We start from the raw sequence: 20,758 nt of genomic DNA on the forward strand, positions 1-20,758 counted from the left end.
CTGTATGTAAATATTTTGTTCATTAACATTATAGAATACTTTTTTGATGTAGTAACCGTACGGGTGTTCCTGTATATCAATGTACAGAAACTCTTCGTCGTTCGAAGCCGACGAAATATAAAACTTCGGCGGGCGATAACGTACGCAATACAGCTTATCATAAGCAACGAACATGCGTAGAAGATAACAGTTATTAACTCTAAAATTTCGCTTTGACAAAACTTTTAAATTATCGAAGTCCATTTTATACGCCTCGTAAATCATCTCCAACCAGGAACCTGCTTTAGATTCTTTACGATTTATCGTGTCAAATGCCCAGAAAAAGTTGTCACTTGGAAATAAATATATACTGTAATCATACTCAACAAATTCGACTTTATCCCCAAAAGTCAACTTTCCAGTTTTAATGTTATACTTGACAATTCTTTGTTCCGAGGTATTATCATGTCGACTATAAATATTTTCATTGTATTCAATAACTCCCCAAACATGCATTTGTTCGGGTAATTCATACTCTTTCAGTATTTGAACTTCTCGTTTTTCGTTAAGTCGAAATTTTCTCACTAAAAGGTAATACCATTCTTGGAAAATAATCTTGTAATTGTCTTTTGGACCCTCTTCGATATTTACCAATACTGACAGATAAGAAACTTCGAAAGGAAAACTCAGGTCCTGATACTGAAAAGCCTCCTCATCTGTAATTTTTTGGAGAATGCAATCTGAAAAGAAAGCTTTATTTATATTTAATTAAAAATAAATTGCACATTTATTCAAAATTATTGAAATGAAAATGTTTTTATTAACATGTAATACCTCACAATTCACTTCGAGTTAAAATTGAACCATTTAAATGATACAAGATAATTAATTATATTTGTAAGAGAAATCGTTTTAATTATTTGTACCATTTTTCACGATAACGAAAAGAATAAAACTTATTTCTCTTTCTCGCCATTACAATTGCATCTAAGTAAACACGTATTCACCTACCAATTTCAATGCAAAGCTTATACCTGTTAAATATATTAATAATTTTAAGTACATCTAACATTTTAAGTGTCTCGATAATTTCGTAGAAAAGAATAAAGATGTAAATAATAGAAATCAAAAGACATTAACACATTAAATAAGAAACTTTATGATTCTAATGATAGTAAAAACTTATTTGTTACACTTGCATTCTTGCACTTAAAACTTTACAATTTACGTTTACATCATTTTGATGTGTCAGACAATACATAAATTACTGGTATTGTAAAACTCGAAAAACGTTTTTCAAGACTTAAAAATTTCTTTACAAAATTTTTTTTTTTATTCTTCAAAAGCGAATTTGAAAGAAATAAATAATGCAAAGAAAACTATTATAGCTAATTTTTTAAATTATTTTCTGCCACGTTCTAAACAAAATGAATCAATTTTAAAAAGAAGTGTTTATAAATACTACGAGTTACACCGAATAGAACAAAACGTTCGTAAATAAACTGGAAAAACACTTTTACGCTAATCAAGATGTAAATTTTACAATAATACAAAGGGTCGGAATACAAAAAAAGTAAAATTCATATTTAAATAACTTCGAGTCATCTGATACATAAAGATTACTGAAAACTATTTTCACCGTGGAAAATGAAAAACTTAACACAAACTGCACTATTTCTAACCCAAGAAATTATTTTTATAGCGTAACAACACAATTATTCAAACAAATTATCTCTGTGTTGTGCCAAGTCTTATCAAAAGTACAACAAATTTAAAATTTCATCAAATATACAATTATGAAGTTGTACAACGTCAACATTAATTCTGAATATAATATATAAAGAGGCAGAAAATTCTCTTACTCTTATTTTCTTTATGATTTTCTCCTCCAACATTGTTTTTCTGTTCTTCTGTTTAAATGAATGTTAATATATTAATATCGTCGTTCTCGTTAAGTTAACAAATTCTATGTTAATTGACCTATATAATTAAAGATATACCATTTGATTTTTCTCCGTTTTTTTTTGACAAAAGTCAACGGCAGTGAAACAGTATTCCAAGATATCAGCTTTCTACATAAACAACAAACGAAAGACAATTTAAACAGATAAAAAGAACACATTGTTATGCTTATTAATTATTTTAAGTAATTAATTTCTAATTATTTTAGATTATACAAGTTTAACTAAACGCTTACTTTTACACTCCAATTTTCCTTTATCATTATTGTATCGTCGTTTATTTCAGATGGATTTAGTGTCAGAGAACAATTCCCTTTGCACTCTTTTTCGGTTTCGGACGAGATTTCTCTTTTCTTCAGTTGATAACCAATAGCGTTTTCATTGATGATGGCATCCTTGTCATTAGTTTTCCGAGTCTTCATATTGTTTTCTTCGGTAACATTTGAATTTTCGAATGTTGAGGCAAATAGACGAACATACACGATAATACGAGGAAAAGGAGGAATTGCAGCAGTATCAGAAAGTAAATTCTTTTTATTTGAATTTTATTGTCGTTTTCAATATTATTTGTCATCATGCTCTATCTATTGAATATAAAAATAAAATATTATAAGCTTTGTAAAAGATTAAAACTATGTAATATTAAATACGGGGGTGTTTCATTGTTGAATTTTTCGAATTTAATTAGTTCTGGCAGGGCAGTCGTTCGAAGTCCGAAGAAATTCTCACGTTAAAAGAAAAGGAAAGTCAATTAACAATTTCCCGACCCGAAACGATATCCATTTTGATAAAAATAAAAAAAGCTAGTACACGTAATTTAAGATAAAATAAAGCCATTAAACGCGTTAATAATAAATTAAAGTCCAAAGCAATAAATAAAATAATGAAATGAGATATAATCAAATGAAAATTGCCTGAATAAGCAATGGTCGTATCGTGTTCAACACAAATGTTTTCTGTATTATAATTAGCTGTCGTTACTTATCATAGATGTGTGATTTAATTATTACATTTAAGTATAAAAGACACTATCTCACATTAATGCTATTGAAAGATAATACTCTTTATTTTAAAGGAAATTTTGATGTTTAATTGTTTTTTATTATTATAAATCGACGAATAACACACAATTTAACATATAGAAACAAACACGCCTAAAATAAAGCGATAAAAGAACAAAATACATACGAACGATACCCGCAAGCCAGAGACGACTTCTGGTGCATTTTTTATCATGTGCGGTTCGAACTTAAAATGCAAATAAAATTTTAGTTGTAATGAATTTACAACTTTTTTTTTTTATAAAACTCATCCTTACCCTAAGAATTAACTTATTTGTCCACTTCATAATTAAAAATACGAAACTTTATTTTTATAAATATCGTAACACACGGCGCCAGCAAATGTTTCCGGAAAAGTTAAGCGAGTCGTTGCTGGATTTTTAATAACGACTTTACTTACAAGCTAACAATTAAATAAAAAATGAATTTAAAATACGTACCGAGGAAATAACAGCAAAAAATTATTTAAATGCACGTGATTTTAAAATTGTTCCACTAATTAAAGTGAATATTAGAGATTATCAGACTATTAAAGGAATTTAAAGAAAAACTCTTGACTCGCTTTCTCCTTACAACGATAAAGCTGTGATGCGAACGAACCACTCCTAAATTAATGTATCGATATTAATATCTATTTCTACTTTAATTTCTGTATATTGAAAATGGAAATATCCGACACAGGAGCGAGTTTTAATTCAATAAAATTCAATCTAGAGCAAATTTTAAATTTTAAATTCTAATTGTTTTATGACGAAAAAACTGACAGAACTGGAGAAATAGTCACTTTGAATAAATTGCTTTATATAAAACGAATACTTACCGAGTGATTTCCTGTTTGGACTTCCACACTTTACGCTTCTACTTAAAATTTTAATTGACTTCAACACGAATTTCCGTTGATTTTAAGTTTTTGATTACGACTCCGTGTGACGTGATTTATTTAATTACAGCTTGTCGATACTCGAAATTAGCTGATATCAGTTATTAAACCTCTGTTTAAAACATCAGAAACAGATTTATTTAATTAGTAATTTCCTTTTATTGATTCGAAATGTAAAGTAAAGAGGAAAGTGATTGAAGGGTGAAAATATAACTGAATTATGTACTTAAAAATTATTAATTACTTGATATTTCAAAATAAAATCTTTAATTTGGCAAATAAACAATCAACTTATCAATAAAGTCTTCGACTGCAGAACTAACAATATAGAAAAAAGCTGATATTTATTGCCACAACTTGTCACAATTAATATTAGCTTTTTTCTTGTATCGTGATGATTAAAATATGTACACTTAACCACAAATTTGAAGTTTCTTCTTCTTGTACAATATTCTTTTCCTGATAGCAATATATTAGTGCCAGTCATCAATCTAGCAGCTTTGAGGGAGAAATGTTTGAATTGAAATAACGTGACTTCTGATTTATATCGGTAGATCTCATATACTTAAACTGTGTCTTCTGTTTCTATTAGTTCCATATTCGTCTCAAATTATATCTATCTGACTTTATTCTTGATATTAAGAGAAAACAGACAAACCCACAGGCAAACGGAATGAAGTGATAATTTGTAAGACTGCAATTTTTTTTAAAATTGCAGTTAAATTAATATAGATGCTTTAGGCAAATAAAAAATGAAATTGAAATTGTTTTTCATTTTATTGATAAAATGCAATGAACCGTTCTTACAAAATTATAAAAAAACTCAAATTGTAATTTTTTCGTACGTAAATAAATTTATTAAGTCCAAATTTGTATAATTAAGACACTTAATATCAATATAAATAAAGAAATAAAAATAATATCAAAGTATAACTAAAATAAAGGTTGTAATTGTAATTTTTTCGTACGTAAATAAATTTATTAAGTCCAAATTTGTATAATTAAGACATATAATAGCAGCATAAATAAATAAATAAAAATAATATCAAAGTATAACTAAAATAAAGGTTGTAAATTTAATAATTAGTCGAGTAAACACGAGGTTTATCACAAATAGAAGTGGTTAACAGAAATGCATTGGACAGAATTAACTGTCAAATTTACCTTGTCAAGGTAAATATTATTTGTCAGAAATAATATTTAGCTTGTTGTGTTTTACTTTGTTTATAGAAAATTAAAAAAAAATTAAAATTAAGTAAATTGATTTTCTGTTTAACATTTTGTTTGTAATTAGAACAGGATATTAAACTGTACTTAAGATAAAATTATAAGATTCGATTTGGAAAAATTTACTTGTCATTCTTGATTGTTTGGTTTTTTGTACGTAATTTTGTTAATTTTATTAATTTTAAATAATTAATATTCAGCTTAATTCGATGATGCGTGATAATCAAGATCGTATTCTAGATCTGTGGAATCCATTTTTGACATCCACGACATTTTGTAAAGTGAGCTATCGAAAATACAATATTGCATTTTTGGATGCTCTTATCATCGTTTTGGGTATCTTATACGCAGTTAATTATATCTACATTAATATATTAATTCTGAAATTAATATTACACGGCAGTGCTGATAATAACAATCGCTTTTCGTGCATTTTTATATATTTTGATATTTTATATTCCCGTGTACCATTTTTACTTCAACAAGAATTATATCCGTCAGTTGTTTTCGGGAATATTTACAACGGAAGATATTTGTTTCGACAGTAGAATAAATCGCAAATATATCAGAATCGAAGTAACTTTTGTATAAATTTCTCACGTTATTTTCTGTATTTTGTCGTGTTTAACAGCCACGCCAGCACAAACGAAAATCAGAACATTTGATGTAACTTATAATGCAATTCTGTGTGGCTTTGTTATGTTTCCTTTCGCGGTTTTTACTGCGGTTTGGTGATAATGCTAATGTTATTCTTATTTCTCCAGTTTACTGTAATTTGATATGAATTAAAAATTGCTTTAGACACACTAATTCACTATGTAAAAGCGAATCGAAAACATCTTGCGAAATTTCAATTGATACCTAAGGCTTATATTTACATTTTAGATATGTGCAGTAAACTGGGGAATGTTTACTCTCCAAACCAAATTCGTACGGTAAAAAGACTAAAAATCGAAAGCGTATGACTATGTCACACATACACATTTTAAAGATGTACACAGTGTCTGAGATGAAGTAACATAGGTTAACTTTGCCCGAATTTTTCATTAAAGTACTTTCACGCGTGCAATATCATGTTCCAGTCCTTAAAGATAATACACCTACCGATCAGACTGCTTTATATATTTCCAAAGTCTCCAGGCTACGAATATGGTCCATTTAATAGGCCTGCCTAATTACTTGGTGTTCTGGAGGTTCTCATGCCCGTCCTGGACGGTGGAGCACGTGGTTAAGGCTGTGGCATGCCTGGTGTTTGTAATTACGTATTGATTCTCGCGTATCCTCTTTCGTGTTGACCGTTTAGATGAGCCAATATACACTAAATCCCTTCGGAATTTATCATTTTTCACCGGTACATTGTACAGTACACTCCTAGGACATTACACATTGCAACAGATTCTAAGAGGTAATTACAGTTTTATAAACAATCGGCAGAATCATAGGTAAATAATGGAATGGATTCTGATCAACTAACGGATACGGATATTTCATTCGTATGAAACCAAAGATAAAGTAAGGCATTGTCTATTCGAGAAAGACGAATATCAATTTTTGAAATTGGTTAGATTACTTTCGGCTCTTTTTACTTTCTCGGATGTGATGTATGACAAAGTTCAAATATTAATCTCCCCCAAGATTTTTACTTTTTTGGACTTGAAATATACAGAAATGCTTAAAAAATTGGGGGTTTTTCTGTATGTGTTGATGTTAGTGTGTGAGAAGTGCACGCTTTTGTTTACACAATTTGAAGCTTATTAACTCCTATGCCTTTTGTCGAAAATTTCTAAAATTTTGCAGGGGGATTTGTGTATAGAACAATTGATCCTATCAATATTAAATTTTGATGGTTAAAGATTAACGGGGTGGAAAAATAGAGTGAGTACATGTGTTTTATTTCATGTTAGATTTTTATCGGTTATTAGGATTTAGAAATTTTTATACAACTCGTCTCTAGCCTCAATATTAAGCTTTTTGCCATTTTAGAATAATAAAAGTTTTTAAATTAAATATCGTAATAGATGGCGCCACGCAGAATTTAAATTCTAATTCCGGAACAGTTACGCAACTCGTTTTCGAGTTACTTTGATCAACGAACTCGTACGTTTGAAACGACACGAGAATAACAAGTGTAACTATATATGTTTATATGATTTTTACTTGTAATTATACACCCATTTTATTAGAACAAACAGCACGTTTTCACTATTCTGGAGATGGTTATTATTGTCTTTTCACATATCTGTTTGTGTTGGTAATTAACAAAGTGTTTAAATGTGTATGTATGAATATTTTCATTTGTAAAGTAAATTATACTTGAAATGGCGACTGGTATCTTTCTTTATAATGACTTTTTTTATACACCAGTAAAAAAATTAATTAAAAAGTACATGTACTGCATATATTAACAAATACAGTTACTATCCTTGCGCCATTTCAAACAATATCAGTTGTTTTAATGAAAATGAAAACATATGTTTATTTGTCATCACTTATATTGTCTGTTGATATACCGTAACTACTTCTTGAAATGTTTGTATAAAATCGCTAATGGCACGCTGACTGTGCCTTATATAATAGCGATGTTGTAAAGGGAAGTAAATAATAATTCGAAATAACTGAAATGTTAATTGCGCTTCCCGCTCGATATTTCGTTCGATTTCCTTTCGTTTTTTCCGTTTGTCTTCATCGTTGTTGTTATTATAACGGTTAATGATTTTGCCATTTGTCCTTGTAGAATTCAACGATCGTTCCTGCAACAATGGCGCGTTATCGTGTGCAGAAAAGGAGAAATTGCCTGGGGATCACCCTATCTTTTATAATAAAATATTTTTCCAAAAAATTGCACGGAAGTAAGATTATTACATTATTTTGTACTTATAACTCTTATATATATTATATAATTGTATTTGATTTATAATTAGAAAGGTTATTTTATGTAAGAGTTTATCTCTCCGNGTCTACTTGATCAATAAAACTGTACCATTTCTTACCATTCAAGTATCGTGATAAATGTGACAGTGGTAGGCTAAAATAACCAAATTCTTTATATGATTTTCATTTTAATATTTATTGTATCTTATTGTATTTGATTTATAATTAGAAAGGTTATTTTATGTAAGAGTTTATCTCTCCGAGAGACAATCTGAGACATTCTTTAAATGGTGTGCAGTAGGAAAGAATAGGAATTTTTATAATGTGTTAAATTGGTCACTCTGTATGTTAAAACTTTATGTAAATATATTAATCAAATACTATGATGTAACGACCATATAAGAAGTAATTATTTTAGTCTAACATCATTACGTGAATAGCGATACTCGGATGGTACGAAATGGCAAAATTTCATTGATGAAATAGACACTGATTGAAAATATATGTTAAATTTTTAGGATGTTTGTACAGACAAACTGTTTTATTCATTAAACAGTAATCTGCCGATCCATCAAATTTGGCGAAAAATACACCAAATACTTAAACTCGCAGTGTAGAAAACCATTTAAAACATATTTTGTACTGGTCGATAACCTGGTATTTTGTAAACTTTTTAATCGAATGCCATCATTCTGCTGTAACAATCGATTGAAAACGTTTCACTCCATCAGAAGTTATTCTCGTCTGAATCTGCCGAACTCTGATCGCCCACTGCAGATCGCCTATTTGGGTTTTTTCCCGAACACTTGACGGTTTTATATCTTCTGTCACGTCCGTAATGTATTCTACAAAGTTGATTAATATATATTAATTATTAGTCGTGATATCGCGATTCGAAAACAAAGTACCGTTAACAAAGGACAAGTACTTCTCCACGTGGTTTGCCTAGCCATTAGGCGTGGATTAGCCGATCAGCGGGCGGCTCAACTCGGTCGTTTCAATTATTGTTTCGGCCTTACTGGTAAGGTACTTGTTATATTTCCGTGTATTATCGGTACTATCTCCAGGGCGTTCACTCACTTCTGCCTCATTGAAGTAACTACTCAGCATCCGGACATCATGACTGTCGAGGAAACTAATAATTCACTCAACAATAGTTTCATAGAGGAAGATTTAATATCTGCAATTAAGCAATTAATGAGAACCTGGATATAATCCTAACAAGTATCCCTACAAACTCCAACGTCTCTGTCAAAACGAAAGGGCGTGCTCAGGCAAGGGAGGCTGCTGTTAAAATGCACGCTGCAGCCAACCAAATTCTTGGGGTTGTGCTGGCCCTAAGAGAAAGAGTAAAGGTTCTGAAAGCCACTGGCACTCAACCAACCAGGGGAACCTACTCAGAAATTGTTAAAAGGAACCTCAAGCCTATGAGTCAAACAACCAAGCTGATATACAAAAAATCGGCCAAACTGGATGGTGTGTACAACCCAAAGAACGAGAAACATGACATTATCATATCACCAATTAAGAAACCGGATCACCCAGCTCCAACCCTGGAGGAGATTATGGGACTTTTACAGACCCATGTGGACCCAAAGAGGCTTGGGATTAAAATTAAGGCTGTCAGACCCCTTCCCAGCGGGGACATCAAAATACAAGTTCACGAGGAATCCGACCTCTTAACATTAAAAAAGGCCATGCAAACTCATGAAGCATTAACAGAGAAAATAAGAGTAATAGAAAAAAAATCAAAAACCTCCAAAGGTTATTCTGTATAATGTCCCTGATAACATAGGACAAGACCTAGTATGCAACATCTACCATCAAAACAACCATTTACAAGAGCTACTTACTAAAGAAGAGTTCAGTAACAGCACCAAAATAAGTCACAGCTTCTATCCCAGAGGAATCAGTCACTCAAAACATATCATACTTAGCGTCTCGCCGAGTATCAGGAACGTTCTTATGAAACAACAAAGAGTTTTCATAGACTGGAGCTCAGTCCGGCTAGACGATTATATTGCAACAATCCGTTGTTATAACTGTACAGGGTTTGGACACACCTCATATAGGTGTACTGAAAAACAAAAATGTTCCCACTGCACAAAGAGACACAAATTTAAAGACTGTCCGAATCTCCACTGGGAACCCACATGTTACAACTGTAAACAATTCAACAAAACTGTGCCGAAGAACAAGGCGGTCCGTACCGATCACAACGCACTTGACAAAGGTTGTATCATGCTCAAAAGGTACAAAGCTAGTCAGATACAGACAACAAGATATGAATAATGGCTCCCAACATGAAAAACATCATGGGCAACTCTCATACCACCCCGGACTCCATTCCAAGATACCTTTCAAAGAAACCTCTCAATATTCTGCAAATCAACCTACAGAGAAGTAAGGCAGCCACTTCAAATGCAGTCCAGACAGCCATCGAAAAGAAAGCTGATATAATAGCCTTCCAGGAACCTTATTTGTTTGACGGGAAAATTGCCATGCTTGGTAAAGGGAGAACCTACACTAGGCGCACTGACAACCAACCGATTAAAACAGGGTTCCACATTGCCAATGATAATCTGAATGTCCAGCTGATCACACAATACTGCAGCAGTTATATCACCACCATCAGGGTCCAACATGGCCCACATCACCTGTATATCCTTAATGTTTACGCTTCACCAGCTGAGGATATTCACTTCCCCCTCCAAGAGCTTAAGGAGTACGTAAATGGGTTCTCAACATCCCCTATATTGGTCTGCGGGGACTTCAACTCTAAGTCCCCCATCTGGCACAGCCCAGTCGAAGACCCAAGAGGCTATGCCGTGAGTGAGTTCATGTCAGAACATAACCTTCAGTCCCTAAACACCAGCCACCTGCCTACCTTTTCAAGTAACAATGGAAAGAGCTGGATTGATTTGTGTCTGGGTAATACCAAACTTCAAAAACTCAACATCAGCTGCCAGACTCAAGAGTACATATCTGCCAGCGACCACGCTTACATCATTACCAAGATCTCTAGTATAAATTGCCCAGACAACCTCATAATACAAAACATCACGAATTGGGACCTCTTTCAAGAATACATCAAAGCACACTGGGACCCCACGGGTCTGACCTCACTGAAACATCCTCAAGAAATAGACTATGCTGTCGAACAACTTCAGAACGCTCTCCATATGGCCTATTATAAGGCTACTAGAATTAAAACTTGCAAGCCATCTGCACCCTGGTGGAACAGCGATCTTGAAGCCCACAGGAAAAAAGTGCGAATAGCAAAACGTAGGTACAGGAGAGAAACAGATCCTATCAATAAGCAAAACCTTCATCAAACCTATCAAAGGTACTTTAGAGAATACAAAACTTTAATCAACCGCACAAGAAAAAAGTTATGGCAGAATTTCTGCACTGCCTCCAATGAACGGGGACCTTGGTCAACCCCATACTATACAGCCATAAAAAATAGAAAGCCGCTCACAACTCCAGCTACTATCGCAGACGATCACAACTTCACAACCACCCCAGAAGAAACCTACAAACGCATTTTCTCGGACCTGTTTCCTCCTGACAACCCAAATACTGACACAGAATACCACAGAGAGATCAGGAATCGGAGTATAAATACCCAATCTACAGAATACGTTAGGCCTTTTACCGCCCAAGAAGTTAAGCGACAATTCAACAAAATTAAGAAACGGAAGGCACCTGGACCAGATTCCATAGACTGGAGAATGGCCCAGTACGCTTTTGAGGCCATCCCCACTACCTTCCTGGTCCTATTTAACAAGTGCTATGACTGTGGATACTTTCCAAAAAAATGGAAAGAGGCCTCAATAAAGCTAATCCCGAAAGACAAGGATTCTCCTCCCTCAGCCGCGGCCGACTACCGACCCATCTCACTCCTCTCAGTGGTTGGGAAGGTGTTAGACGCCTTAATGGCTGAAAGGATCCTTTACCATCTAAATGTTAACAACTTTGTCAACCCAAACCAATATGGATTTGTGCGAGGGAAGGCCACTCACCACGCCCTGGAAAACGCCATCTCGTATGTCCAGAAGGCCAAGCAAATGGGTAAACACACAATCATGGTCAGTATTGACTTTAAGGGGGCATTCGACCATGCCTGGTGGCCGGCAATCTTGGCCACTCTCGCAGGTGCCCTCTGCCCTGTCAACACTTTTAACCTACTTAAGAGTTACCTCACAGATAGATCTGCCCTGGCTGTGGAAAAGGGTAAGGTCCTCCATTGCTCTCCTATCACTAGGGGATGCCCCCAGGGCTCTAAGTCAGGACCACTATTGTGGAACATCCTCTTTAATGGAATCTTGAATCTCAACAAGGACCCACAACAAGACGGAAATCCACACATCCAAGGGTACGCTGATGACACTGTAATACTACTCTCGTATCAAAACCAAGAAAAACTACAAAACTATGCAAACAACTTTCTGAAGAGAATCTACAACTGGAGCCAAGACCACAACCTAATAATAAACCACTCCAAGTGCTCTACTATGGTCTTCCCTAAGAAAAATCCTTTACACAAAAAGCCTTCCATTAAGATCAACGGAGTAACAATACGAAACGTTAACAACCTTAAGTACTTAGGGGTCATACTTGACCCCAAACTCTCTTGGAGGGATCACGTTTATTATTCTTACAATAAAGCCATCAGTGTCAGTCATAAACTGAGGTCAATTGCCAAGAATGGGTGGGGCCTAGATAATAACAACAGTAAAATCATCTATAAAAGTGCAATAGAACCTATCCTCACCTACTGCTGTGAGGTGTGGGGTTACGCGGCAAGTAAGGTCCATATCCGCAGGAAGCTCCTCTCGGCTCAGCGGACCGCCGCCATAGCGATCACAAAATCTTATAAGACAGCCCCCACAGACGCTTTGCTAGTGATTGCTGGACTAACCCCGATCAATCTAGTTATCACGTACAAATATGTCAGGAACCTGCTGGTGAGTAAGCTTTCCAGCAATGCCAGCCCTGAATCCATTCATCATCTGATCGACAAACATAAATTACCAGACACAATCCACCCACTGATTGATGATCTCTTGCATTGTGGCTTGGACGTCAATATGGATCGCATCAACAGCCACCCAGCTCACAGTATCACCTCCAATTTCGACTTCCATTCCCCCCAATTATGAAAGGGCTCAGCATCTACACCGACGGTTCCAAAGCTACAGGTGTAGTTGGCGCTGCCACTCACCTGGAGGATCCTCAAAAACGGCTCTTCTGGGATGCAGCTTACAAGCTGTACGAGAACTGCTCAAACAATCAGGCAGAGTCTTTAGCAATCTGGAAGGCTTTAAAGTACATTCAAGAAAATACTCACTTGTTCTCTGGGAAAGTTGTTAATATCATCAGTGACAGTCGAACCGCACTGCAACAGATTAGGAAAGAAAATCGTAAACTACCAATTATCCTCAACAGTCTTGATATAATTAGTGCCTTAGAAGGAGTTACTACCATCAACTTCTTCTGGGTCAGAGGCCATTCTGGTAATAGTGGTAATGAAACAGCAGATAAGCTTGCAAAGAAGGCTCATAATCTGACCTCTCATTACTCCTACACCTCAGCTCCACTCTCCCATCTGCGCAAAGAGATCTCTACCATCATCATGACAAAGTGGCAGAAAGACTGGGACAGCAGCCTCACTGGGCGCATTACTCACAGTTTTCTTCCTGACGTTTGTCAAAGAACCCGTCTTACCTTTCTGAGCACAACCCATGCTCTGACACAGATTCTTACCTCTCATGGCAACTTCAACTGCTACTTGCTTCGTTTCCTCAAAAAAGGAAACGGGCTTTGTGACTGTACAGTCAGGGAAGCAGACGATCCATTCCACCTCATTTTTACCTGTACTAAGCACGCTCAGCACCGCCAGCAACTGAGGAACAAAACCACAAAAAACGGACACAACTGGCCCTGCCATCTCAGTGCTTTTGTTGAGAACAAAGACATATTCAAGTCTTTTCTCAAATTTGTCAACACTCTAAACCTAGCTGACTACCAGCCCTCATCTTTTCCTCAGACCCACATTTCAGCATCACCATCAAGCAGCACAACCAGTATCAACCTTCAGGATTGAGGTATATCACCAACCATCCACCGACTCGACGTTCGATCACCAAGACCTTCTACCACCAGAACCAACTCTTCCATCAGGATCAGTCATGAAGACCCACTCCAAGGACCTTGCTCTTCACAATGGACTTTAACTCTCGAGTGCACCTTCCTGTGCTGTTTGTAACGGTACCCATTCAACCGTCTTCAACCCTTTTGTCTGCGTCAAGAAGGCACTACCTTTTATTAATATTTCCCTTTCTTTGTACTGATTGTACCTTCAGTATCTTATTGTGACTTCTCCACCGGACTAATGGTTCCCGACAGGTGCCAACTGTTCCCTCTCTTCCCTTAATGTTTTATTCCTTATTCCCTATCCCCTATCCCCCATCCAATCCCTCTATCCTCCATTCTCCCCCCTCATCCCTCTCCTACTTTTTCTAGGGCTACACCACCGAGTAAAGCCTTATCCTTTGTATGTATGTATGTATGTATGCTGTAACAATCAATTTTCGAAGAATGAAATATTTCAATTAGTCTTTTGGTAAATTTGCCCATACTCAAAGTAATATTTAAATATTTTGAAATTGATTTTTTCAAAATTTCTATATAAAGTTTTATAAAGCCAATCGTTTCAAATGTATAAAATTATTTTAGACACGAATATCTTCAAATACCAAAACATTATTCAAAAAGTTTAGTGAAGAACAGCAATGGGTTTATAAGTGTAAAGTAAGAAAAATTAGAAGATATTATCTTACTCTATCATCACCGTCATATTGCATTTATTCACTTTCCCATTAATATTTATCATCACTATTCTTCGCTTCATCAAATCTGAGTATTTCTTTCGACACTAAAAATTAAAAATAATTTTTTATTTATATTACAATTTGTTTGTAATTTAATATCATAGTTCTGCCATTAACTATAAATAAGTTTAAAAAAAGAAACAAATAAAACATTGTAAAATATCCGTGTTTATGTAAAATATTTGTACGTATTCCAATATTAATTTATTCTCGCAAATTAAGTTAAAATGAAACGTATATATATATATATATAAATATAAACGTTTACTGAAAGCTGTTATATAAATGACCGACACGACTCTATTGTTAAAGAAAAAGTATGATGTAAGGGGCAAGCGACTACTAATTTGAAGTGGAGAGTATATACGTTAAATTAAATAAATGAAAAATATCATAATGATTTGTATCTCAACATTGTGACTATACGTCACAGTAAATAGTTGCTCGTGTCTATTACTATTACAACGAGCGAATGCCATTAACAATCGTTTAGAAGCGTGCACTTTAATAATGAAAATTTTCAATAAACCGCCTTTAGGGATGATATTCATTTTATAGAAAAAATCCTTGACTTCTAATGTTACATTTAATAAAAATAAATATTTAAAATCAAAAATAACATAATTTAATGAAATAATAAACTGTATCTCGCTTACTTTGACCTCATCGTTTTGTATATAAACTCTTAATATCGCGAAAGTGTGGAAAATATTTTTGAACAATGAAGGTGCTGCTTTTCATTTTCCTACTTAGTGACGGCGGTAAGTTATTTCATTGTGTTTTATTTGTATACGTAAATACAGAATGGAAATACTAGTGTACTTTATGTTACAGGATTATGCACGGCATTCTCAAGTGGTAGGATTTATTACTCACCTTGCATAATTTACGGCGAATTTGAAAAATAAGAAAAATGCGAACGAAGAGAAATAAAAAGCATTTGTCACCGCGATTGTATTGTAAGGAAAAAAAAAGTTTGTATTTCTGTACCACCCGCGTGTCGATGTTAATAATAAAACTGAGTGCTTGACAAAATTTCGTAATCAAACTACATTTAATTGCGAATCTTTACAAATTTCTTGCGTTATTCTATTGTGTTTTCCTAACGTCTTGATCCGAAAATTGTGATTTATGGAACGCCTATTTATTCAAACATTTGCAATTAATTTTTAAATACTTCTTACAGCTCATTTAAGTTACTTGGGTAATTAGTAATGATTAATTTCTGAAAGTAACATTTAATGAATAAACAAAAAGGGTATTCTCTGTACATAGCTCAATTGCATAACTAAAAATTTCGAAAATTTTTACATTTTTAAACTCGGAAACGTTGATACCTTCAGAAATACAAAACAAAAATTCGAGGGTTTCTATGTCTGTTTGGAGGGCAAGCTTAATAACTATTGTGCATTTTGTCGAAATTTCTGAAATTTTTTAGGGACGTTTGCATGTTAGAAGGATTAATAATATTAAATTTTAGTAGTTAGCGGTTGAGGGAGTGAAGAGATAGACGAGCTTGCAATTGAGATCGCAGGGTCGGCACCTCTTTAGCGCCTTGACAGAATGACACCACTGTGTTATGTGGACTGACACAGAAACCGAATTAACCGTTTAATTTCGTTTCGTGAGCGGTCGCGGTTGCGGACTTTCGGATCCGGGATACAGGCAGAAGAAGAGAACCAGAGGAAATGCACTCCCCAAACTTGCATATATATAAAAATAACCGTTTATTATTTGATATAGACTATTTACAGATTATATTTCATAGCTTCTTACTCGAAGCTAATCCGAAGCTGACATATTGCGTAACTAGTACCACCCTAACAACGACTGATAACGAGAGAGAAAGTTAACATTAATTTTGCGCGAGGATAAATACCTGTAGAATTCACAAAATTATAGTCGGAGTTTTTCACACGTAGGAAATCTTGAAGTGGCGACAAATTTGTCAGAGTGGCGGCGATCAGGAACAGTTAGAGCGCGACGGATAGCAAGCGGCGGCGAACATACGCACAATTCAAAGTTAACTCCAGGACTCATAGGCCCCTTCCTTTTATTAGTGGGTCGCCATTAAGTTTTTCCCATGTTATTTTGGGGGAATTTTTCTTTCACCGTCCGATAGTTAAATTTTCTGTTGCCAATTCCGGATGTATCAACTTCAACCAAAAGATAAGTCCGTGGGAAAACAGTTTAATTATCTTTAAAAATGACGATTTTTGTTTTATGTTTTTAATTTTCTTTTTTTAACAAAAACTATATTTAAACAAAATAATTCCACTAAGTTCGGCCCTCACACAAAGATATTTGTTCATTTATGAAACCTTCACTCTTACGTTGACTTAAATTTCCCTAATTTAGTACAGTCGACCCCCCCCCATAAGATCAGAGATACGTTCCATTCTTTAGGAATCCGATTTCTTACGAGTCCTTACAATCACAGCCCGACAGTGAAGTTTACAGACTACGGCTGATTGAAAGGTTTTATTCCATAAAAATAATCGATTCTAGACTAATTAGACTCAACATTTCCAAAATATGTATATATTTTTTGGAAATAATTCGTATAAACTACGCTATAAACAAAAAATTGTACGATTACTTACCGAGTGTGCACCATTCGACATCGCCGTTGTTCAAGCTTGTTTTCGTCGCGGAACAGCTCAGCAAACCGCGACCGATTTCTAATAACTTATTTTTCTGCGAAAACTTTGCTGAACTTTGAAGACATCATTAATATAAATAATTTTAATCGCCGTTGAATAAAAAATGTTCTTTCACAAGAAATGTATAGAATTACAGTACTGTATTGGACTTACGGTACCTAATTTACATACCGTACAGACGACAGTTAACGTAAAATCTCCGTAGCGTGGCGCTACGCGGCAAAAAAATACATATAATTAATAATTATATGTATTTTTTTGCCGCGTAGCGCCACGCTACGGAGANTGACGCTAGACGGCGAAAAATATATATTTAATTATAATAAAGTTACAATAAATTAAGTTAATATATAATTATATATACAGTACCTAATTGATATATAATTGATATATAATTATATGTACATTACCTAATTTATATATAATTTATATACAGTAGATCCCCCTATAAGACAGGTTCCTATAATTACGATTCCTATAAAATGGTGAAAAAATTGAGGCTGTATCCATACAAAACGGTAAAAAAACTCCTATAATTACGTAAAACGTCGTTGGGCAGCTAAACTACTTTCCCGCCGTTCGTAGCGCCACGCTACGGACGTTTAGGCGGGTTAATTAAGTTTAGTTTCGTTTGTACATTATATATTAATTATATATAAATTAGGTACTGTATATATAATTATATATTAACTTAATTTATTGTAATTTTATTATAATTATATATATGCTTTTCTCTGAGTAGCACCACGCTACGGAGAGTTTAGGCGAATTACAGCAAAATATCGATTATCCACTGCTCTTTTTATCTATTTCTTTTTAAATGTAAGAGATTAAATTCAGTTTCGGAAGTTCAACACAATTTCTTTATTTTTTTCTTCCTTTGCTGTTCGTGTAATGAAGAGCATAAATATACACAGTGTTCTGTAATTTACTGAATTTTATTTTACGTAAGTTTATTTCTATGCTCTCTCTGTACGGTAGATAAACAGTTGCTTCATTGTACACCACAGCACTTACTGCAATGTGTATTAATTGTGGATTGTAAATTACTTTTTTTATACTAAAAAAAAATATTATATTATCTGGATATTTTCTAATACATCGTGTCTACGGTCAAAACTCAGTACAAATAATACAGTTTATTTCTTTTCCTGTAATTAGTGTAATTTAAGTTTCTGTTTACTCTGGGTTTTAGTGCAATTACTCACGTTCTACAGTGGTACAAAAATCTAACAGGGCATCAGCATAACTTTTGTATTTTATATGATTAAGAAGACTTCGTCTTCTTATTGTATTTCATTTTTGAAACTAAAAGTGATGCAATATAAAATACATTCATTTTATGATTTATTTTAAACTCTCAACACATCTAATTAAATTAATATTATAGTGCCTCATCGCTTATATATAATAATATAATGACACTTTGAATAAATGATATAAAAATTCATTCACCTGTAAGACTTGCCAAATAATACTTTCTGCAAGGAAAAAAAATCCAATTTTATTTATCTGAACACATGTCTTATTTGTATTTATTTGTATTCAAAGAAATGAAGTGGAGAGTTGCTTAAAATAAAAAATAAATAAATAAAATTAAATGAAAAAAATTTGGTGTCTGGCATGTTTGTCTGTTGTCTGTCCGTTCATGTTGTTTACTTTGTCATTTTGTGTCACTCACGTTTAGTTTTATTCGCATTATAAGTCCTGGTCATTCACATTATAAGACCTGGTCATTCGCATTATAATTCCTGGCACAAACTTCGTAATAGCGTAAGTAATGGTAGGTTTGTTTTTCCATGGTATCTTTAGCTATTTACAGTGTAATACGTTTGTAAATTTTCTAAAAATTAATTTTTCGAACCGCTTTCGAATTTACATAAGCCATAAGCCTTCGACAAAAGTACGAGATAGTCGTATCGTTCTATCGCACGGTAGGAGACACCACGCTGATTAAAAATAATTATTTAGTGTTACTAAACATTTTATAAATACTTTAAAATACTTTAATTTGTTTATTTACTATTGCTGGTAACCCTCGATGTTAAATGTATCCGCAATTTTTTAAACAAATATTCCGTGAGTCAACGAGCGACGTTCACCGAGTCACGTGATGTTGCGTACCTGCGCCCCAACGATTTTTTCTTGGAGTTAAAACGTAAACCGTGTACTTCTGTTTGCCGTGTACAAGTAACGTTTGAACTCGCACCACAAACTCTATATTGTTGTTCGCTAAACTCGGGTTTTCTTTTAGACCCCTCGGGGAACTACGGCATTGAAGCCTAGAAATTGCACGCCGACATCAAACCTAAAGAATACTTTAGCCGTACGTACGCCGTTCAGAGGGATTCTATTATTCTCTACTGTCTATATCCTCTCCCTTCTTCTTCCTCTTTCTCTTAGCCTCCTCTTTCGCTTACCGTTTTTTTCCGCTGGCTAAACACCTCGTGTATGGCCAAAGTGTTTCATGTGTGTATGTATGTTTTATTACTATACGAGGTTTTAAGAAATCGCACGAGAAAAGATAAAAACATTTTCTGTACATCGAAAGTTGTTTATTGTGTTCAAAGTTTACAAATGTCAGTGTAAAGATATAGATAAAAATTGTAGCTAATTTTAAGCGCCACTTGTGGTCCAAGTCGAATATTAAAAAAGACCGGCTTTACGGACCCTTTGGAATAAGTTTTTTTTTATATTTGGATTGTTTTTTAAGTCTCCAAAATTTAAAATAAAATTTTATGCGAAAAATGTTACTGCGATTTTAATCTACTTTTAATGACGCACAATTAACGCTTAACTCTCTTTTTAAGAAATTTTTCATCAAATTAGCACATTGTTCTAAAGTTTTGTAGCATGGATTTTACTTCGATAAAGTTGTGTAAAACTAGCTTCTAATGTCAAAAACGACCTCCAATAGTTTTTTAATCTTGTTAATTAACAGATTTTATTATATATACGTTTAATTAAGTCAAGGGTCGGAAATCGCAAAATAAAACGTAATTTTTTGAAAATATTTAAAAATATACGGCCAGCTAGTATTTACCTTATTTTAAACCCTTCTACACTTGTAAATTTTATGAGAATGTTCCGCGAAAGGCGATATCAGCTGTTCTGAAGGTCATCCAAATGTAAAAACAATTACACTTCAGCGTCAAATTTCGCAAAAAGGCAAGACAATTGAAAAAAACTACAGAGCTTTTACTTTAAAATTAGCACATTT

Source organism: Centruroides sculpturatus, unplaced genomic scaffold (genome assembly GCF_000671375.1).
Source record: "Centruroides sculpturatus isolate CEXI.00-Female unplaced genomic scaffold, Cexi_2.0 scaffold1111, whole genome shotgun sequence".
Lineage (NCBI taxonomy): Eukaryota > Metazoa > Arthropoda > Arachnida > Scorpiones > Buthidae > Centruroides > Centruroides sculpturatus.